Source organism: Lepidochelys olivacea (genome assembly GCF_965140295.1).
Source record: "Lepidochelys olivacea isolate rLepOli2 genome assembly, chromosome: 24".
Classification (NCBI taxonomy): Eukaryota; Metazoa; Chordata; order Testudines; family Cheloniidae; genus Lepidochelys; species Lepidochelys olivacea.
In genome coordinates, this window is record NC_140434.1 from 4765401 (window position 1) to 4788629 (window position 23229).

Consider the following 23229-nt stretch of genomic DNA (forward strand, 5'->3'; position numbering starts at 1 on the left):
AGCTATGTCTCCAATTCCCTGCTTACCCCAGAACAGACTCCTGCAGAGGCTGTCGGATCTAGCTCTGTGCTTGGCAGGAGCCATTCCCCAGGGGGAGGGCTTTAGGCCAGCCTCCTAGCAGAGCCAACACAAAGGTGCTGCAAGGGTGTCCGCTGAATCCAGTCTTTCTAAACACCCTTGTCCCTGAAAGATGGGAGCCCTTTCACTTCTTAAATCAGCAGCATTCCTCTTTCTGGGAGAAAAGGGGTTCCCACCCCCGCACTCCACTCCCACAATGCAAACTTCTGTGGATGTCAGGATGCCTGTTTTTAGTTAGGGGTAGGGACAACATTCGGATGTGAATTCTGAATCCAAGCTCTCGACATTCTTATCTGCATGGCTGGGCTTTTGTTTGTTTTTAGGCAGCATGGCCAAGTGGCTAGTGCATTGGACCAAGACTCACAAGACCTGAGTTCTTTTCCTGGCTCTACCACTGGCCCACTTGGGCAAGAGCCTTCCCTGCTTGGTGGCTCAGTTTCCCCATCCCACCTTTTGTCTGACTGGTCTATTTAGACCACAAGCTCTTCAAGGACAGTCTCTTGCTATGTGCCTGTGCAACACCTTACACAACAGGGCCCCAATCCCTGGTGGGGCATCTGGGTGCTACCATAATACACATAACAACTAGCTCCTGACTTTGCTCAGAAAGTGACTCAAGAAGAAACACACACCGAAGGTCTATTTCAGGGGTACTACTACTAACAACAACAAAACCTCCAGCTAAAAAAACAATGCAACAAAACCAGAGAGTGACAATAGATAAGAAGGCTGAACACAGCATGGTTTCTCAGCACAGGGCAGTCTCTCTGAAAGCTGATCGGGTGGGGAGCGGGGGGGGGGGTAGGGGGGGGAAGGCGGGTTGGAGGACACACGGATGTCAGCTGCTGAGTTGTCTCCTAAACCCCATGGGCCACTGGAGCATCATCCAAGCTTAAAACCAAAACCAAAAAAAAAAAACCAACCCCAACCCCTAACCCAGTTCGGCTGGTCAAGCTAAAGCAAAGCCTGGTTGTTGTTTTTTTTAAAAAGAAGTTGCTAATTTTAAACTCCCCAGTGGAAAGAGTGAGAGGTACTTACAGGAGACAGGATGGCTGCGTCCTTTTCCACGTATGCTCAGCCCTGGATGTCTGCAAGGAATCTCTGACGACAAGGGAGCCAGTCCCAGCCCTGCAGGAAAGCCGTCTTGTGTCCCGTGTTCCTCCCGCCCCCCCCTCGCCAGCGCCTCAACAACTGTCCCCAATCTGTCACTGACAGCACCATAGAGGGAATGAACCAACCCCCCTCCCTTTCCCCAAACACTGTCCTAGAGTGACAGAAAGAACTCGGCCTGTCTAAAGGGCAGAGACAGATGTAAAACTAGAGGGAGGTGATAAAGCGCGGGGGGGGGGGGGGGGGGGGGGGGATGGGAGAAGCCAAAGCAGCCTGCCTGGAAACAGCTGTTGAAAGCAGCGGCTTGGTTCGCTTCCTTTGCAGCCAAAAGAGCAGTGACCACAGTGTGTGTGGGGGGGGGGGGGTGGTTGGGGCTGCCTAGCAGTTCAGACAGCAAGGCAGTCTAGCATTACCTGGATCGAAAATCCTTCCAACGTCCACACCCACCCATGCGCGCCCCCTGCACTTCCATGCACCGTAATCCGTCCTGTCTCTATCGGCCCACTCGCTCCTGCAATCTCATGATGGAAAGGGAACTGGTAAATAAACACCCAGGGCCGGATTCTTCCACTGAGCTGCATGGCGGGTGGACATTTGCACCAGGGCCCGGGGCCCTGGAAAAGGCTACTGGGGTAAATGGTGGTGAGTGATCCAGACACATGGGGCTTGATCAGAGCCAGAGGATGCCTGCACACTTGAGACTTTTCAAATTAGTTTGAAACAAATACGCAAGCACAGGGAGACTCACTGAGGGTGTGTGTACACATAAAAGTGTACAGCTTTAACTACACCAGTGTAGCTAAAGTCATTCAATGCCCTAGCGTGGACACAGTTGTACCAATATAAAGGTGCCTTATCCCAGTATAGCTTATTCCCCTTCCTATACAGGAATAGCTATACCAATATATGCACTTTTGTACTGAGATAATTGCATCCACCATAGGATACACGTATGGTTAAAGTAGGAACACACATGTAGACAAGAGTTTCTGATGAAGACGGCATGAGAGGCCGTTTCCTAGGAAAGGATGCTTCCTTCTGCGGTTTGAAAATGGATCTCAGTCAGTTGCAAAATACCAAATGGCAATGGAAGCATTGGAAGGACAAAACTTGCCTTACACTACTTAGATGTAGAGTGGGTTTGCTACAGCTCACTTCATCAGATGCATACCGTGGAAACTGCAGAAGACATTATATACACACAGAGACCATGAAACAGTACCTCCTCCCACCCCACTCTCCTGCTGGTAATAGCTTATCTAGTGGGGTGGGAGGAGGTATTGTTTCACGGTCTCTGTGTGTATATAATGTCTTCTGCCGTTTCCACAGTATGCATCCGATGAAGTGAGCTGTAGCTCACGAAAGCTCATGCTCAAATAAATTGGTTAGTCTCTAAGGTGCCACAAGTACTCCTTTTCTTTTTGCGAATACAGACTAACACAGCTGTTACTCTGAAAACTACTTAGATGAGTGACAGAAGTGAAATCTAGGGGTCAGAGTACAGGGGCTGGACATCAGGATTCCTAGGTTCTCAGTCTGATTTCTGGAAGATGTGATGGCCTCCTGGTTTTCAGGACTCCTGGGTTCTATTCCCAGCTTTGGGAGAGCAGTATGGTCTACTGGTTGAAGCAGGTAAAGCTGGAGAATCCAGATTTCTGGGTTTTGCCCCTAACCGTACCACTGATTTGCTGTGCAATCTCTGGCAACTCACTTTGCCTGTCTAATGTGAATCAGTTTCCCCATCCATGAAATTAGGATTTACTGGTTAGGAATTTTTCCGAACAGCGAGGACAGCACCGCCCCTTCACCAAAGAGCAAAGCATTGCCCACCTCACCAGGGGCTTTGGGGGGACTAAGGCTTTTTTCCTGGAAAGACTGGGGAAATGTAATTAAAAATTGAGATTTTTCTCCTATGAAAATTTCCATTTTTGACAGAAAGCCATTTCTCATTGAAAGGAAAGTTTCTGCATGGCCAATGGAAAGAACCCAAGATTGATCTCTTTTTTTTAATAGAATGCCGTATTACTATTTGCTTTGCAGTAGCATTTAGTGGTCCCATCGGCTACCAGCTCCTCATTGTGCTGGGTGCTGGACATACATATAAGAGGCAGCCCCTGCTCCAAAAAAGTTTATGGGAAATTGAGGCACAGAACGGGTAAATAACCTGCCCACGGTCACACAGGGAGTCTGCTGCAGAGCAGAGAATTGAATCCAGGGCTCCTTAGAGAACAGAACCTTAAACATCAGGCCCTTATTTTCAGTGCTATGTACTGAAGGTCACCTTTTCAACCCTGGGACACAACAATCCAGATACTGCATAAGCTAAACCAAACCATGAATTCATTCAAACTAGAGATGGAGTCCAGCTCTGGACCCTAACTGTCTCAGAGTTTGGGAAGGGCAGGGTGTGGGATACGGTTTGAGCATAATCTATATCCTCATCAGGCCAGATTTTTAGGGGTAGTGAGCAACCACTGCTCCCACTGACTCAGCGCTTTTGAGAATCAGGCTGATGGCATCCAGTGTAAAAGGGAGGCTCATTTAGTGAGCCTTGTTCCCGGACTGGCACAGGCCAAAAGCACAAGCCCTGCAGATGGACTGCATGGTACAACCAGGCACGTGATTTCCCAAGCACGATTGCAATGGGACGGTGCTGCGGGCGGGGAGAGGTGCAAGCATCAATTCAAGGAAGGTCACTGTCCCGGAGAGCCTTTCTGCACCAGAAGTGGTTGGGTACAAAATGCAGGAGAGGTTTTCTTGGCGTACCTCAAATTGCATTGGACACAGAAACCCAAAGTGCCTATTGATCGCGGACAGCAGTGCCGTGCGTTCCAGGACACGAGGACGTGGCCATGGGGGTTTTAAATCACCCCGGTATTGGTGGTCACATACTCCTGAGGCAGGGTCAATAATGCGCTTATATAATCGCTCGACTCCTCCCACGAGGCTGGCTTGGGGAACGGAAGGGTATGAGTTTCAAAGCAGCACTTTTCAGAAGTCTTCCTCCAACCTCAAACCTGCTGCATCAACCCACTGAGTGAGCCATTCTGCAGCCTCAGAGCAACTGCTCAAAGCCCTGGTCTGATCCAAAATATAAAGCGTATCAGGTCCTGGGGCCTTCTGCCCTACAACTGAAGCCTATGTCTGGACACCCGGCGACAACCCGTGTCCTCCAAACAGCACCACTTTGGAACTGAGGCCTGGTCGACACTGGAAGAGTTATACCAACATAGCTAGGTTGGTTAGGTGGGTGATTTTATACCAATATAACTTTAGCCAGTATAAGTCCTAATGTGGATCCAATTACACCAGTCTAACTGGACTTCATACCTGTACACTCAGCTGTTCCTGAACCAGCATAAGCTATACCCGAATAAGCTCTTTTATACCAATGTAGCTGCGTCCACACTAGAAGGGGTTTATCGGTTTAGTTTCACCAGTATGGTTAAACTTACAAAACTTTCTAGCGTAGACAAGGAATGTGCAGATCAGGATTCACAACAAAAATGGAAAGAATGGCCAGGTGGGTAAGAAATAGGATGGGGAAGCTGGGTTCAGCTCCTGGCCCTGTTACAAACCCGCTGTGCAACCTTAGTCCCTATGTGAATCCGATGGGAGCAAGGCACCTACATACCTTTGTGAATCAAGAGGTGTACCTACGCTACAGTGACCCAGCTCTGGCGCTGTGCGTCGCTGTAGCGTGGATGCTTCCTGCATCGACGGACGGGGCTTGTCCATCGATGTCGTTAATCCACCTCAATGAGAAGCGATGGTAGCTAGGTCACCGGAAGAATTCTTCCGTCATCGTCCCCTGGGGTGAGGTCAACCTAACTATGTCACATGAGGCGCAAAATTTTTCACAGCCCTGAACGATGCAGTTAGGTCAACCTAAGTTTTAGGGGTAGACCAGGCTTGGTTCATACGGCCTGATTCTATTTTCTACATCCCAGCCTGATCTACACTGAAAATGAGGTGGACACACCTACATTGCTTAGGGGTGTGAAAAATCCACACTCCGAGCACCATAGTTAAGCTGACCTACCCCCAGGAGTAGAAGGGGCTGGGTTGATGGAGGAATTCCCCATCGCTTGGGGAGGCGGATTACCTACCGCAACAGAAAAACTCCTTCTGTTGAGGCAGCACGAGTCTACACTACGGCGACAGAGCAGCAGCGCAGCTGCTCTGCCGATGTAGCATCCTTAGTGTAGACGTGCACTTAGACCGTAAGCTCTCAAGGCTGGGAACAGTCTCTCTTTACATGTCTGTGCAGCATTTAGTCCTGATCTTGGCTGAGGCCTTTATGCACCTTCTGTAACACATAATAATAATAGTAATAAACACCACATTACGATCCAGCAGATCTTCCACCTCATGAGATACTACGGGATCTTTATACTGATTTTACACTGGCATCTCTCCATGGTTTATTCCGGTGTCATTTCGACCAGAATTAGGCCCTCCATCTTGACCTTGCAAGGGAATGGACAATGATCTCACCCGGTCTTTTCCATATGCAGCCACTATGATCTCAAGTTTATTATCTGCCCCCGATCTGATATTAAAAAGCCATCTCAATCCTCTTCTGAACATCCAGCAAAACCTGCTTGCTCAGCAGAGAAAATAACCCAACGCCACCGCCCCACCACCCACTTCGAGGGCTGGTGTCAGATTATGTTTAAAATCTCTCCTTGTATTGATTTTAATATCAGATACAGAATATACATTACATGAAACCATAAAACCCTCATAAAACGGTTACCCGGACTTGTCTCTACCCACAACCTCATTACAGACAATGGAGATACAAACATTTACTGTAACAGCAATAAACAGGGATACAAGTTCTAGAAAAAAAATACCTTCTTTTAAACTGTTCCGACACCACCCTGCCTCCCCCCGTTAATGCCACCAGCAATCCTAATTTCCGGGGAAGGGAAGGAGACAGGGACAGGATAAGAGTCTTTTCACACTTATATTTCATGATGGATGAGACCAAGTATACAATCTGCTTTCACAGGAAGGGAATGTTGTCTAGTGGTTAGAGCACAGGACAGGGAGTTGGGGCTCCTGGCATTGGAGAGGAGTGGAGTCTAGTGGTTAGAGCAGAGAAAAACCTGGGTCTGCCCAGGTCTGCCACCTCATCTCAGTGTGGTCGTGGGAAACTCCCGTCACTATATTCGTGCCTCGGTTTCTCCATTTATAAATGGGTGATGATACTTAACTAGCTCTCAGGGTTGTAACGAATGTTTGCAGAGCACTTTGAAAGCCTCAGGTGAGAGTTCTTCCCATAAAGGCAAAGAATTATTTGACAGAAAAATAGATGCTCTGAGATTCCTCTCTTCCGTCCAATAGCTTCATGGCCACACCCTTTACACAGACATCTGGGGCATGATTCCTATTTACAAAGGGGCATTGAAGTGGGTGTCAATCTGTTACACTCACAACTGCTTTAAAACCCTTTTACTTTATCACAGTGGCATGAAAGGCCTTAGTATAAACGGGAATTCAGACGTTGGTCCTAAGAGGCACATGATACCCAGCTGATGTCATTTCGTCTAGCTCTACTGTCTTCAGGGGAGCTGCAGCTGATTTACACCAGCTCAGGATCTGGCCCTGTAGTTATCTCTAATCAGCACTGCTCCCAGACCCCTGCAAGCTGGCACAGCAGAAGACCAGGTTTTCTGCCCACGCCTGAGTTCTTGCATTAACAAGCCCAGCCATTATGGCCAAATCTGCGCTCATCTTGTTCTTTGTTTATTGCAATGTCTTTTGACGTGGAAAACTTACAAACCTTGTTGACAGGACTTATCCCATTCGGGATGCGGCTGAAGGAATAAAGGCTTGGAGACATCCACTCAGTGCTTTTTGTGGGACTCTTTGACCAGCTACAGAACTTTTAAGTGAGTATCCTTCCCGATAAACACACACATCCGAGAGCCTTGTTGTGAGAAGATTTAAGGATCTGATTCTATGTCGTTCTTCAGGTCGTGTATCCACTTAAACCAATGCAGAGTGGATGTAAAACACTACCAAACCCCAAAGGCACTTTACACTAGTGCAGACACTTTCCACTAGTGCCAATGACACTGGCCTGATTCCGAATCACACTCAGGTGTGCTCTACGCACAGGTTTTATACTGGTAAAACGATGTCAGTTAGGGCTGTGATTTGCTACCAAAATACAGTACAACTCCTACTGTGGATGCAGCTATGTCAGGGTAAAGGTGACTTATACCAGAATCACTTTTTCTCCTTCCTTTATGGGAATAGCAATACCAGTTCAAGCACTTTTATACCAGCAGAACTGCTTCCACAGGAGGGGGTTATATCCCTTCATCTACACCAGGACAGTTCAAATGGTACAACTTCCCACAGAACCATAGAAATGCAGGACTGGATGTTCTCTAGACCGATGAAGTGAGCTGTAGCTCACGAAAGCTTATGCTCAAATAAATTGGTTAGCCTCTAAGGTGCCACAAGTCCTCCTTTTCTTTTTGCGAATACAGACTAACACGGCTGCTCCTCTGAAACCTATCCAGACCAGTTTTCAGAGGAGCAGCCGTGTTAGTCTGTATTCGTAAAAAGAAAAGGAGGACGTGTGGCACCTTAGAGACCAACAAATCTATTTGAGCATAAGCTTTCGTGATGAAGTGAGCTGTAGCTCACGAAAGCTTATGCTCAGATAAACTGGTTAGTCTCCAAGGTGCCACAAGTACTCCCTATCTAGACCAGTGTTTGTCAACCTTTTTGATACCAAGGACCAGCTTGCTGCCATCCTAAACTGTGCCAGGGAGATCTCAGAGACCGGCGCCGGTCCACGGACCAGTCGTTGAGAAACACTGATCTAGCCCATCCCCTTGCACCAAGGCAGGATTAAATATAACTAGACCATCCCTGACAGATGCTTGTTTAACCTGTTCTTAAAAACCTCCAGGGATGAGAATTCTCCAGCCTCTCCCTTGGTAGCCTGTTCCATTGCTCCAGCTGAGACCTCGCCAGTGCCGAGTACGGCAGAACAGTTACGGCCAGCCTCTTCCATAGGACGCTCCTGTGAATACATCCCAGAACGCCTTTTCACACGGTTGACTCACATTCCAGTTTTGATCCACGATAACTCCCTGATCCTTTTCAGCAGTACTGCCGTCCGCCAGTTATTCCCCATTGTGTATTATGCATTTGATTTTCCCCTCCCACATGTATCACTTTCCCTTCTCTTTCCCAAATTCCACCTGGCTGAATTCAGACCAATTCTCCCGTTTATCACGATCATTTTGAGTTTTCAGCCTGTTCTCCAAAGCGCTTGCAACCGCTCCAGGCTTGATGCCATCCGTAAATTGTATAAGTGTACTCTCTACTCTGTTAATGCAAATATTGAATAGTACTGGACCCAGGACGCACCCTGTGGGACCCCACTTGAAATGTCCTCTCAGTCTGACCGAGTGTAGCGGGTGTATAAAGAAGCCTTGAGGCCGCATTACACCTCTCTGGCAGCATATAAGGGCCTTAAAAGCATTGTAACCTAGTATTTAGAGCACCTGGGCTCTGTCCCTGGCTCGGTCACAGGTCTGCTGGGTGACCTTGGACACGACACTTCAGCGCTCTGTGCCTCGGTTTCCCCATGTGAAATGGGGATAATGATGCTGACCTCCTTTGTAAAGCATTTTGAGAGCTATGGATGAAAAGCGATACAGCATATAAGAGCTAGGGATTATCATTGTTATTAAAATAGGTATAAATTATAGTTGCATGTATGTTAAAGGCCCCTTTGCACTGCCAGACTAGTGTAACTGGGAATCTGGCCTGTCATGTGGATTCATGGCTAGATTGTCTTTTACACGAAGGCCCCTTCATGCTGCCAGAGTGGTGCAAAGGGGCCTTAAAGGGGAAGCAACTATAATTTAAGATCACTTTAAGGCCCCTTTAAATTGCTTGTGAATGCACTGATGAGTGAAGACCTCTGTTTACACACACACACACACACACAGAGAACAGGTACAGCATGGCCATCGGTCCGGTGCGATTCCCATGCAGATGGCCCCCTGCCAATGTGCCACACTTCTGAGTCCGGTGGGACCGTCTCTTTCAGGGATGAGGGGAATTCAGAGCCTGCTCCCCTCCTGCCCTGCACCTTGTGCGGTCATTTGCATCAGTGCAAAGTGGCTGTACAGTTCTGACCCAGTAGCGCTTCGCTCCCACTTTGTACGAGTGTAACTGACTGCACAAGGGCTAACTAGTGCCAGCAGGTGGCAAGCAGGACCGCAGTCAGCCAGGGCTTGGGCTGAGCCCCAGCTAACTAGTTTCACACAAAGACCACACAGCACCCCTCAGATGGCAATGGTTTCACTCACTACACACCTGGGCTGGATTCAAACCAACGCCTTATAGGCTCTGGATCCCATTAGCTACTTAAAAGGATACGTGCATTTCCCCAGAAGTTGTAGGGGTGGCACCAGTTCTCTGATTTGACCCTAGGACAGTCCCTTAGCTGCTCCCCGGCCACTGTCCGATTCATTTCGGCTACAGAGCCCCCCACTCCTTCCGCCCCAGCATGCAAGTTCTCTTTGTGAACTGAATCCTCAGCCTGTGTTCAAGACGGATTAGGCAGTTACCGTACCACCTATTGCCTGCAACTGGTAACAAACGGAGATTTGGCCACAAACCTCACGCAGGGCTCACCAGTGGAGGCTGGCAAAGCCGCATAGGGGGTGGGCAGCCTCGTGCTGTCGAATAGCTGCACATCAAACTGTTACTACCCCCTCCAGTTTGACCACAGGAAATGTGATCTCAGCTCAGCCTCTCCTTCCAAATAGGGAGGGGAAATTTCTGCCTTCTCGCTCGCACTCTGCAAACAGCAGGCCAGACGGAAGACACTGCCATAATTGGAAGGGTGGAGCACACAGGACACACACTCCCTAAACCTAGCAGCTCTCCAGGTTTTCCCCGCAGCCCAGGCAGAAGAAAGATTCTCTCCTGAAACCACTTCATCCTCTACCCTGTGTACCCGCCCCCCAAGTTCCCACCAATGCTGGGGTCCCAAAACCTTTTGCCCCGTGAACCAACTGGCCAGGGCTCTGCAGGGAAATGGAGGCTTACGAAATACAAGCCAGAGACCCACAATCTTGTCCCGTTAAGAAGGAAGATGCCCTGGAGAGATTGAACCAGGACTTCAGCTGAATTTCAAGGGAGTGACTCTGGTTTGCACCCGCTGGAGATCTGGCCCATTGACATCAATGGCCCCATGCCCATTTACAGAACACCACACTGGACAGGGAGGAAACCTGCTATTTTTCCCCCTATTGCTTTCTGCCTTGAAACAAAATACTAGTTAATAATTAGGGGTCAGATCCTCAGCTGCTGTAAACTGGCGACACGCTCCTTCTTTCGGAAGCTGCACTAATCTGCACCAGATAGGGACCTGGCCCACTGATCCCAAAGGAGCTGCCCCAATTAACCCCCCCACTGGGGATCTGTTCCCAAAAGTCTTCTCTTTGTCAAAAAAAAAAAAAAAAACCAACCAATAGCGGGTGTTAAATAGGGATTTTCCCTCCTACCTGTTAGTCAGACGGCTGCATCTTCAGCTCACTCCAGTCGGCAATTTGTAGCCATTGCCCGTCAATCAAACTGAAAAAGGGAAATGGCTGTCAGTTCCAAGGGGATAAAGTGACGAATGCAGGTAAAGTGCATATTCTGTCCTGACCTGGGTATAAGGGGATACCGGGAATCAGGGCTCCTGTCCTGTCAGGGCATCCCTTGTCCCTGAGGGGCTGGGATCTCAGTGTTCATACTCTGTGCAGTCATTTATGTGTTTAGTTTGGAGGATTTCATCCAGATATTTGTTCTGACCTGGCTGACAATTACAAGAATCCTGACAGAAAGGCAGCTAAGACCCTGATCCTGCAAGTCTAAGGGCTCTCTACTCCTTGGAGCTGAGGGACACAAGACCTTGCAGGCAAGAAAGACAGAAAGAAAGAAACCCTGTAAAAAATATGATCTTAAAGCTTTAAGAAACGGAAAACCAGCTGTCCACCCTGCCAGCTGTTCAGGAATAGCTGGTGGACTGAAAGACACAGCTGAATAGCCCACAGTGCCTCAGGTTGAATTCAGGTGTTACAAAGCCTGAGCAGTCAAAGATTGCATAACCCACTGCGGCTAATGCTTCAGGTCTGTGCAGTTTGCACATTCTGCTCTCAGCCGCACTGGTGTAAATCTCGAGTACTCTTGGAAGTCATGTTTCAGAGTAGCAGCCGTGTTAGTCTGAATCTGCAAAAAGAAAAGGAGGACTTGTGGCACCTTAGAGACTAACCAATTTATTTGAGCATGAGCTTTCGCGAACTACAGCTCACTTTATCGGATGCATTCAGTGGAAAATCACTCACAAATTTATTTGAGCATAAGCTTTCATGAGCTACAGCTCACGTCATCGGATGTGAAATTTTGTTAGTCTCTAAGGTGCCACAAGTACTCCTGTTCTTTTTTTGGAAGTCATGGTTCATGATGGGAAACGCAGTGTGGCTAGGGGAGATCAACCCAGACTGGAGAATGGGGACATGAGATAGTCGAACAACTAATACCACAAGGTACTGCCACAGCATAGCCAAATTGAAATACTTTAGGGTTTGGCCTTCAATTTTTTGAAGAAAACATCAACATTTGTCATGGAAAACTGACACTTCTGCTGAAACATTTAACTAAATCAAAAACCCAGTGTCCTGTCAAAACATGGTTCAGATGGAACGTTTTCAACCAGCCCTACCAAACACAGAGCGCAGCCGCTGCACGTCAGTCTGGGATCTGCCTCAACCCAAGGACTCTAGCGGTGGAAGCCCACCAGAGGCCACCCTGGGCTGGTTTGCAAAGGTGCTGAGCACCGACAGCTCCTCCCATTGACTTCAACTCGGATTGCGTCTGCTCAGCACCTCCGGAAATCAGGCCCTGGTTTTGGAGGCCGTGCATCCCACTGGCAACTAAACGACATCACCAAACTCGTTTCCCTTGTGACTCGAAACAGACAGGAACCCAGGTACGATTCTTCCAACCGCCTCTCGGAGAGGTAGATTAAGTACATCGGTAGAAAAGCCCCTTCCACAGATGAAGGAAGCGGCTTCACTATGGTGCCACAGCTGGGCCGCTGTAGTGTAGACATAATAGAGGCCCCATGTTGGGCCGCTGTAGTGTAGACAGTTGCTATAGTGAACGAAGGGGTTTTTCCCATCGCCGTAGTGAATCCACCCCAGGGAGAGGCAGTAGCTAGGTTGGCGGAAGAATTCTTCCATTGGCCAACCGTTTGTTTACACTGGGGCTTAGGTCAGCTTAACTATGTCTCTTGGGGGGGGAATTGAATTTTTTCCACCCCTGAGCGACGTAGCAAGGCCAACCTAAGTTTTCAGTGCAGACCAGACCTAAGTGATTGGTCCAAGGTCACACAAGGAGTCTGCAGCAGAGCTGGGAATGGAGCCCACTTTGTCTGAGTCCTCTGCTTTAACCACAAAGCCAGCCTTCCTCTCACTGAGCCGCCTACCCCTCACCAGCTCATTTCCTGACGTTACAAAATTCAGCCCGAGCACAGATGGGCCAAAGAACCGCACAGCATCGAACCTCATCCAAGCCCTCCTACCCCCAGCACAGCTCAGGTCTGTTGGAAGCCAGCGCGGGGTTCAGTTCATGGCCCCATCTCGAACCCGAGGCCTTCGCTGTAACAAATATCTCCTCACCAAACGGCCTGGGATAGGAAGATGCTGTACGTAATTCCCCAAAACAGGTGAAGCACAGACTGCTTTCTAGCTGTCAGAATGCATTAAACCTTGAAACGTGAGGGCCAGATCCCTTCAGACATATGAGCTACAAAGTTTTCCAGCTTCTGAAGCAAATCTCCTTAGTTAAAATTGACAGAAAAGGGGTGGAGGGAGATTCCAACCCTATTCCTCAGCTGGATCTGGGGCAGCAACAGAAATATGATGCATAATTAACCTCAAACAGCTTCCCGGCACTTTATGGGCTATATTTTGTGTTAAGTTCAAGTCAGCTCAGATTCTGGCCCATCGCTTCCCTTAACAGAGAGGAGCAGTCCAAAGAAATTAAAGCTCCGGATCTGATCAATTACTCTGTCGCAAGGGGTGAGGGGGATTTTCAAAGGGAGGAAGTCTGGGTCTTATGGTAAGGCACTGGGCTGGAACTCAGGTGAGAGGGATTTAATTCCTGGCTCTCCCATAGGCTCCCTGTATGACCCTGGCCAATCCACTTGCTTTCCCTTTTGCCTGTTTAGACTGGAAGCTCTTTGGGGCAGGGGCCATCTTTCACTACTGGTTTGTGCAGCACCTAGCATGATGGGCCCCGATCTCAGCTGGGGCCTCTAGGTGTTACCGTATTGGCATGTGCCGCTCCCAGTGACCTCTGCAGAGGCCACAGCTGCTCTGAAAATGAGTGCTCTTGAAAGGGGCATTCGGTGTTGGTCTGAGTGCCCCGTGACCTGGGCAGAGAGCAATTTCCCAACACCCTGCAGAGGGAAGGGATGGGGGCTGCTGTGTGGGTGGAGGATGTGTGAATATGTGGTTTAGGTCACTGTGCAGGGTTTGCTCTACAAGGCTGAGCCCTAACCGCGTCCTCTCCCCACACCTCCACCCTCCTCCCCTGCCGCTGTGCTGGCTTCCGAGCACATCCACAGGGGCTCTAAAAGGCAGATGAACATGCAACTCTGCAAGCTCTTGCCTGCAGCAAACACATCCCTGCACTCCACGCACGGCAATCCTTTCAGATCTCCAGCTAATCAGGGTCATTCCAGGCCAGCAGCCCCCCTTATCTGAGTGGAGCTGGGTTCTGTCTTTCAGACCATACATACGACCCACAGCAACACCTGGCCTACCGAGGTATCACACATAGGAGTCAGAGTGTTAACCCTAATGTCCCGGTCAAATCCCACTTTGGGTAATTACACTCTAGCTCCCGTGTGCGCACGGATAACCAGTACAATTACAGCGATGCGAACCCCCCAGTCTGGACACAGTTATACTAGTGTCAAGTGCTTATATTGGTGTAGCTTATTCCTTTGCAGAAAGGGAAATAAGTTATAGCAGTATAAAGGGACCAGTGCATGCACACTGGCGATTGTACGGGTTTCAGTAAAATATTACGCCCGAACCGGCATAGTGATACCAGCACAAAACCTGTGTATACCCCAGGCTTAAATTCCCTCCAGCAGTTAACAGTGTTGCAACCACCGGGCATTCAAAAGTCGCGAGACAGGGCCTCAAAATATCCTGAGATATGATTTTTTAAGACAGAGGGTATTATTTAAACTATACATTTGGGTTCTTTTTATTTGCCTTCTCCTTTTGGAGCTTTCAGCAGCCACATTTTCAAGCTTTTCGTTGCAAGCACAAGGGCTAGAAACTTACTTTTTTTGAAGAAAATGAAAGCTGAGATTTTATTTCTTGAGTCCAGGAGCTGGGGCTTTAAAACACCAAATTATCATGAGGGCCGTGATAAAAATCACAAGTGTTGGCAGCCCTGAGTTGAGTGTATCTTTCACTTCCCTCCCGCAGTTGCTGGGCAGTGTTGCCCCATGTTGCTAAAACAGCTGCTGCATTCCTGCTCAGAGGTGGAAGCATTTCAGTGGCGAGTGAAGGGGTCACTATATTATACATAGTGCTCGATCCTATGCTGCCTTGCACCATGTGCAGTTATTTCCACCAGGGTCAAGTGAGCGCAAAGTGGGTGTGAAAAGCTACTTTTCTCATCTGGCAGCATTTTAGACCCACTTTCATAGAATCATAGACTATCAGGGTTGGAAGGTCATCTAGTCCAACCCCCTGCTCAAAGCAGGACCAATCCCCAATTTTTGCCCCAGATCCCTAAATGGCCCCCTCAAGGATTGAACTCACAACCCTGGGCTTAGCAGGCCAATGCTCAAACCACTGAGCTACCCCTCCCCCCCACTTTGCACTGGTGGAAATGACTGTTCAAGGGGCAGAGGAAATGAGGCTCAATAACCTGGACTATGGCTATCTCTACACCACAAATGCTACCACATCTCCCTTCAGAAGGGGGGGGCTTTCCATCATTGTAATAAATCCACAGCTCCAAACAGTGGTAGCTCGGTGGACAGAAGAATTCACCGAGCCGCGTCTACACCGGGGGTTAGGCTGACCCAACTAGGGTGCTTGGGGCACATCATTCTTCACAGCCCTGAGTCAGGATGTCACTAGGTTGATCTAAGTTTTAATTATAGACCACACCTATATATCAATCAAGTGTCCTTTGGCCTCTGTCTATCATAGACATCTGGCCTCCATTACCTCACTGTCTGAGCATCTCATGCTCTTTAACATAACCTCACGGGTGTGGTGTTATCTCCATTGTATAGAAGGGGCGCTGATGCACAGAGACAGACTAGGTGACTTGCCCAAGATCACACAGGAAGCCTGTAGCAGAGCAGGAACTTAAAACCAGAGCTCCAGCGTCTCAAGCCATGCCTTAACCACTTGGTCTCTTAACCACAAGAGCCTGGCGAGTGTTATAGAAACGCCAGCTATTGTTTACAAAGACCACAAAATAGATAGCAAAAAAAAAATTGTTTCGGTTTATTTAGAGAGACATTTTAATGGAACAAATTGTTCTATTAATCATAGAGCTGTCGGGCTGGAACAGAGCTCAGGAGGTCACCTAGTTCACCCCCCCCCGTGCAGGATCAAATATATCTAGACCATCCCTGGCAGGAGTTAGCCCAACCTGTTCTTAAAAACCTCCAATGATGGGATTCCACAACCTCCCTTAGTTCCCTGGTCCAATGCTTAACCACCTTAAGGTAGAATGTTTTTCCTAATAGCCAACCTAAGTTTCCCTTCCTGCAAGTTTGTCCCATCCCCAGTAAGCACAGAGAACAATTGATCGCCATCCCCTTTACAACAACCTTTTACAGATTGGAAGATTTTTCTGTCTCTCGTTACTATGACTGTAAACAATCGCAGCCCTCTGGGAACTGCTGGCCACGTGGCTCATTGTGTTTGACTGCTACGGAGTGACTAAGAATTGTGACACACAGCTAGTCAGTGCTAAAACATCGTTAGTCCTTTCTTCCTACCCCCCACCTTCTTGATTTCCACCACCACTACATCTTATCTTTTGGACTGCCAGCGCAAATCATCAAAGGTCTGTAGGTTCCTAACTTCAATTTATTTCACTGGAAGTTGGGCACCTACATATGTTTCAGGATCGGAACCCCAGCTCTTCGGAGAGGGGATTGTCATGCCTGTGGGTATGTAAAGCTCCCAGCATAATGAAACCCCAAAATGGCAGGCCAGAAGCAATGCAGATAAATGATCAGAGCGCTGGCCTGTAACACGTGGGTCTGCAGTTACCGATTGGCCGTCTGTCTTTGGGGAAGTTGCTACCCTTCTTTGCTTCCCCTTTATCTGTTTTGTGTAGTTAATTGTAAGCTCATGAGGGCAGGGACTGTCTCGCCCTACGTGTCTGTGCAGCACCTATCAGCATCCTGATCTCAGTCATAGGGCCTCAGGGAATGTCTACACTACAGGGTAAGCCCAGAGTTTGAACTCAGGCTCAAGCCTAACCCCCGTTCTGTCTACACACAAATCGCACTAACCCAGGGCTTGGATCTAGGGTCCCAGGACCCCACAGGGGTGGAAGATCCAAGCCTGAGGCAAGCCGGGACCCAGGGTTCAAGCCCTGTTGCTTTGCAGTGTAGACTCACTCACACTGGACTCATGCTCTGGGAGTCCGCCACAAGTACCCCATAATCCCAGGACCCACGGGCAAACTTCCTTAGTCCTCTGGCCGGTCAAGTTTGGTGGACAGCTAAGCTTTTCCACACTGCACCACGAACAAAGGTGGACTGGCTACCTTTTGAGAGGGTGCTTGGAACTCTCGGATATGGATGGTGGGACTCAGGCCCGCACAACGCAGTGAAGATGCTGCCACCCCAGGATGGGACCCAGGGTTCAACAATTCCTAACCTAGGGTTACAAATGAATGTAGACTCTCCAGCCCCAGGTTAACAAACCCAGGATTTGTTAACTCGAGTTCTCCTAACCCTGGGCTTACACTGCAGTGTAGACAGACCCGCAGAGTTTAAGGCCAGAAGCGGCCACCAGACCATCTAGTTTGACCTCCTGTGTATCACAGGCCACAAACCAGCACCCAGCACCCACACGCTAAACCCAACAACTGAAATTAGACCAAAGTATCACAGCCCACAGGAGACTATGATGTGCCACAGGCAGAGAACAGGAGGGACCAAGATGCACCAACGCCCCAGGCCCTGGCAATGGCAGAGACTTGATTAAGTGAGATATACCCCGATGACCCTCGCAAGTGACCCACACCCCAGGCTGCAGAGCAAGGTGGAAAAAATCCAAGGTCCCTGCCAATCTGACCTTAGCCTCTAACTGGTATATTTATTTTACACAGGAGGTATTAAGAGATTTGCCTGTGGTCACACCTGGAGTCTATAACATAGCTAGAAATTGAATCCAGGTCTCTAGGGTCCTGACACACGGTTAATAGCCCATTCCACCCTATGGAGCAGCACTTGATGAGGCAAGAAGCTCCTTAGAAAGACATGTCTACCCTGAATCCCATTGGAACTTTGGCTTGTCTGCTGAGCGGTGACATGAAGACTCCTCCCGGCAGCAACTGGACAGAGACCTGACACCCACCCACCCCAAGACATTTCACATTAAAGGCCACCGAAAGGTACCAAGCCATCAAGTGGTAAAGATTTTTGGTCGCTCAGAACCCTGTGCTGGACTGGAGCTGGCAAGCTGAGATTTATAGCTTTTGGGAAATAATACAGGAATCACACAATGTTCCCTGGGAGCAGGTTGGAATCGAGGAGAGCAGACAGCTTTTATTCATGGCAAAGCCAGTCACGTGCTGTAATTCATTCACAGAGTTTAAGGCCTAAAGGAACCCTAAGATCACCTAGTCTGTGTAACTCCTGTATAGCCCAGACCATTACATTTCACCCAGGTGCCCTGTACTGAGCCCAATAAGTTGTGTTTGGATCCAGCACCTCTTCCAGAAAAACGGCCAGTCTTGATTGGAGGACCTCAAAAGATGGAGAATGTACCACTTCCTGTGGTAGTTTGTTCCCGTGGTTAATCGCCCCTCCCGGTTAAAATACATGCCTTAAAATGTACTGTAATGATTGGGGGAGGGGTTCAGAGAGTGTGCACATGCACATTTATCATCCTCTAGTCAGTGCGTTCAATTGGAACTTCTTGTCTGTGTGTCCTATGCCCTATATTGCTATCAGTTAATGGCGATTCTCCTTAAACTCTTGGATCAAGAGACTGTGGGTTCTATTCCCACTACTGCTACGACATTTCCACTGGCTATGACACACAACACGGTGACACCTCAGAAGCCCTCAGTTACCCTGGATTAGTCACAGGATAGTTTAACCTGACAGGTGGTTCTTGAGAAAGCAGGGGGTTGGATTTATGAGAGCCTACTCCAAAGCCCAATTAAATCAATGGCAAAACTCCCTGGCTTCAGAGTCAGGAGGCTCCAAGCACCTTCCTAATTCATCTACATGCCAGAAGCTGGGACTGGATGACAGGGGATGGATTACTCCGTAATTGCCCTGTTCTGTTCATTCCCTCGGAAGCACCTTTCCCCCCGAGGGCTGCAACTATGCTAACAGTTATTGACCCACTGGCGGGGACTGTTTTAAGCACAGACAGCTCAGCCCCCCCGCATGAACCTCGTTGGTTTGCATTAAGAACCTTTGCAAGTTTGCCTGGCTCCGTGCTAGAGTTTCCATTGCAATGCCCTCTGGGTATTTATCATGCCACACCTGGCACAACTCCCAGAAGCAGTGCATTCTGGGAGATTTCAAAAGGTCACGTAATGCACTGTGGCGCAGCAGCGGGGTGGGGAGAAGAGGGGGAGTGAGCATTTTGGCCAATCTGCATCCCAGGCTGGGACTACAGTGGTTCAAACAGACAGAATTTAGGAGCTCACAGCAAGAAGTCTAATCCAGCCGTATTTGGCTCACATGTCATGTTAAAATGGCTTTTTTTTTTTTTTTTTTGACAACGGAAATATTTGTCCAAAAAAATAATCATTTTGGCAGAACCTGAAAACAAAATATTTTCAGGGTTGGCTTTTGGGGGTGGGGGGGTGTATTTGTTTCTTCTTCTCCTCCCCCGTCCTTTTCAGGAAAAAATGGGGAAGGGGGGAGAGAGGGAGGAAAGGGAAGGGGAGGAGGGGGAAAAAGAAAATGTTGGACCAAAGCTTTTGAAAAAGATCCTGAATAAAGGGAAAATTGTTCCTTTCTGAAAACGGAAAGTGCTTCTCTTTCGCCCCGCTGTGGCAGGTGTGACTCCCTTTATTTCGGCAGAGACGGAAACAGACACAAAGAGGATCAGACAGACAGACTGAAAGGGAACACCAAGGCAGTGACAGAGCCAGGAAGAGAACCCAGGAGTCTGAATCACCAGTCGACCCACTCTCACCACTAGGCCATACCCTCCTGCAGAGCCAGGACTAGAACCAAGCGCTGGCCTACACACAGTGTTGTTCCTGGGGTAACTATGTTCGACAGGGGACTGATTTTTTTCACCAATACAGTAAAACCAGGACCACCCCAGTGTGGACGGAGTATGACTGGTATAACGGTGCCTTAGACCAGTATAGCTTATTCCCCTTGCCATATATAAGCTATACCTGTACACACACTTTTTTACCAATATAACTGCATCCACACTAGGAGGGGTGGGGGGGTTGTATTGCTGTAGGGTTAGTTAAAGCAATACATTTTTAGTGCACAGACAAGGCCCAAGGGTCCTGACCCCCAGACCCCTGCTCGAGCCATTAACCCACACTTCCCTCCCTTCTGTGAGGATTTGCTATGTTATGCCAGTCTGTGATAGGGAGCTCTGGTAGGTGCACGTTCTTTGGAAATTTGCCTCTTGTGGAACAAGCTGTTTGTGCAACGAACCATGTGTCATAGCCAGCTGCTAATGACAACCCTCAAGACCTGCTCCACCCGACAGGTTAACCCCTGCTAACCTCCACCCAAAGGCTGAAGTCTTTCGGTCATTCGAACAAAGTCCCGGCCCCATCATTAAATCAGTCGTGAGCCAATGAAGCCACTGATGTGAATCGCCGGGGACATGGGAACCAGACTCTCTACTGCATTCCTTGGACGGCCCTGCTTGGATAAGGCAGGAGGATGTGGCTAATGGCTGCGAAAGACCAACTCCCCATGGAGAGTTTCTTAAAAGCGGTTTCCCCAGAGACCATGGGGCTCACAGCAGTGTGACTTTCATGCTTAGCTTAGGGGGCATCTGTTAAGACACAGAGCCTGATTTTCAGGTCCTCTGTTCCTGCGCTCAGGATAGGGGCAGAGTGGGGTGGGAAAAGGTGGATTTAAGCCACCTCTGTGCTCTGGCCCCTGGTATCAGCTAGAGCAACCTCAGGGCTGCTCTAACTTATGCTTTGCTCCTCACAGTCCCCTATTGGCCCTGGGAAGCAGCGAGTACCCATAGTGTGTTGCACTTCAACCATGCCCCCAATCCAGCCCCTCCACCAGAGGCTGGGAGCAGATCCCTTATGCCAGCTCCACACCAGCCGGGAAGGCCCTCTGCCCTGGGGAGATTCTAAGGGGTGCATTTCCAACCACTTTACTCTGTCAGAGCAGCCTAAAGGAATCGGAGTGCGACTGAGAACTAGGCCCAGATTGTGGTGGGGGAAGGGTGGCATTACCACAACCTCCCCTTCCCTTTTTTTGAGTTTCCTCTAGCAACGAGCCTGGACCACAACATTTGGTCTCCGACCCAAACTTCCCCATCATTCGGGGAGCATGCGGCTCCTAAGCCATCTCTGATTTTTGAGGGCCTCTGGGTACCTGGCTTCCTGGCTTCCAACGGGCCAAACTTAACACAGAGCAAGTCAGGACCTCATTCTCATTCCACAAAGGCTCCATTACACCACTCTGCCAGCGTAAAGAGGCCTTAATGGGAGGAGAAAACACCTATATGCTCGCTTTAAGGTCCCTTTGCACAGCCAGAGCGTGACCAAAACCAATAAGAATCAGCTCTTCTCCATCTCAGGCCAATAAACATGTGGCCCAATATTCAAAGGCTCCGAGGTGCAGACAGCTCGCCCTGGGCAGAGGGAGTTTCCCCAGCTCTGCATTGGGCCAAATGGGGCTTCTGCCTCTGCGCTGCCTTCAGAAGACAAGAAGGAAGGAAATCTTGTGAAGAGATCGGAAAGTGGGGGCGGTGGGAGGACGGACAAAGCTTCCCCAGCAGAACGGATATGGAGAAGGCTGTGGATTTCCCAGACGCGTACTCCCCTAGGAAAGTTACTGCAGCTGAGAGAACAGGGGCAGACAGCGCACTAAGGGGGAGCCGTCATGGAAAGAGGGAGCTATGTTTCCCCCGGCCTCTAGGGGCCTGGTTCTCAGCAGTGTTGAGAAGCCACAGAGGTTGGGGTTGGAATTGCGGGTGCTCTGGAAACCAGACCCTAGATTCCATGGTAGCAGGAGCTGTAGAAGCCGAGGAAAGAGAGAGCAGACTAGGAAAGAAGGGAGAGATACAAATGGACACTGGAGACTAACTAGACAAATGTAGGTTTCAGAGAAACAGCCGTGTTAGTCTGTCTTCGCAAAAAGAAAAGGAGTACTTGTGGCACCTTAGAGACTAACCAATTTATTTGAGCAAGAGCTTTCGTGAGCTATAGCTCACTTCATCGGATGCGTACTGTGGAAAGTGTAGAAGATCTTTTTATACACACAAAGCATGAAAAAATGGGTGTTTACCACTACAAAAGGTTCTCTCTCCCCCTACCCCACTCTCCTGCTGGTAATAGCTTATGTAAAGTGATCACTCTCCTTACAATGTGTATGATAATCAAGTTGGGCCATTTCCAGCACAAATCCAGGGTTTAACAAGAACGTCCCGGGGGGATGGGTGGGGGGGAGGGAGAACAAGGGGAAATTACTATTACCAACCGGAGAGTGGGCTTGTGGGGGGGGAGAAAACCTGGATTTGTGCTGGAAATGGCCCAACTTGATTACATACACATTGTAAGGAGAGTGATCACTTTAGATAAGCTATTACCAGCAGGAGAGTGGGGTGGGGGGAGAGAAAACCTTTTGTAGTGGTAAACACCCATTTTTTCATGCTTTGTGTGTATAAAAAGATCTTCTATACTTTCCACAGTATGCATCCGATGAAGTGAGCTGTAGCTCACGAAAGCTTATGCTCAAATAAATTGGTTAGTCTCTAAGGTGCCACAAGTCCTCCTTTTCTTTTAGACAAATGTATTGGGCCAGATCCCCCGCCAGCATAAATCAGCAGAGCTCCACTGACGTCAAGGATGCTGAGCTGAGGATCTGTCCCACAGAAAGCGAAAACGAAGAAGCTAACAAGGAGGTCCAGTGGATCGGGTATTGAGCTGAGGATCCCACCATGGGACTAGTCTTAGCTCTGATGCTGGCCTGCTACCTAAATCCTTTGCTTTACCCCTCACCCTTTGTCTTAGGTGGTACATTCTTTGGGGGGCAGCACCACTCCCAGTGTGACACTGTGTAGGTACAGGCCCCCAGAGGCTGGTTGCTACTACCTGAATACAAACAATAATGAGGAAGACAGTGGATTAGATAGAGAGGAAGGCTAGGTCTTCACTGCCCAGACAGGTGTGTGTTTCACATGGAGATAGCTACCCCAGCATAAAATCCTAGTGGAGACAAGGCAGAGGTGGCTCTTAGCTTGATTTAAGTAGTCGAGGTCAACACTATACACCAAACACAGCTGGGGGATATAGGAGTAAGGTAATCTTGAGATAACTCTTTGGGCTTAAAAACACACCTTTTTTTGCTGCGAAGTCATAGCTACAAAGAGAGAGAGCAAGCAGAAGAGGGAGAAAGACAGGTTAGGAAAGGACGGACGATCCAGCGGTTGGAGTCAAGTTGCAGGCCACCAGAAACTGGGATTCAAGTCCCCGCTCTCCCACAGATTCCCTGAGCAACCTTAGGCAAGTCATTTAGTCTCTCTGTGCCTCAGTTTCCCCATCTGT

General features: G+C 48.9%; 1 protein-coding gene across 1 annotated transcript in view; it reads right to left on the reverse strand.

Moving 5' to 3' along the window:
• MEF2D (myocyte enhancer factor 2D) overlaps positions 1-23229 on the reverse strand; it is a 168562-nt gene that overhangs the window by 104234 nt on the left and 41099 nt on the right. The window contains exon 2 of the mRNA XM_084614166.1: positions 10740-10809. The gene's annotated coding sequence lies outside the window, so the exon portion shown is untranslated. The remainder of the gene's footprint in view (positions 1-10739; positions 10810-23229) is intronic.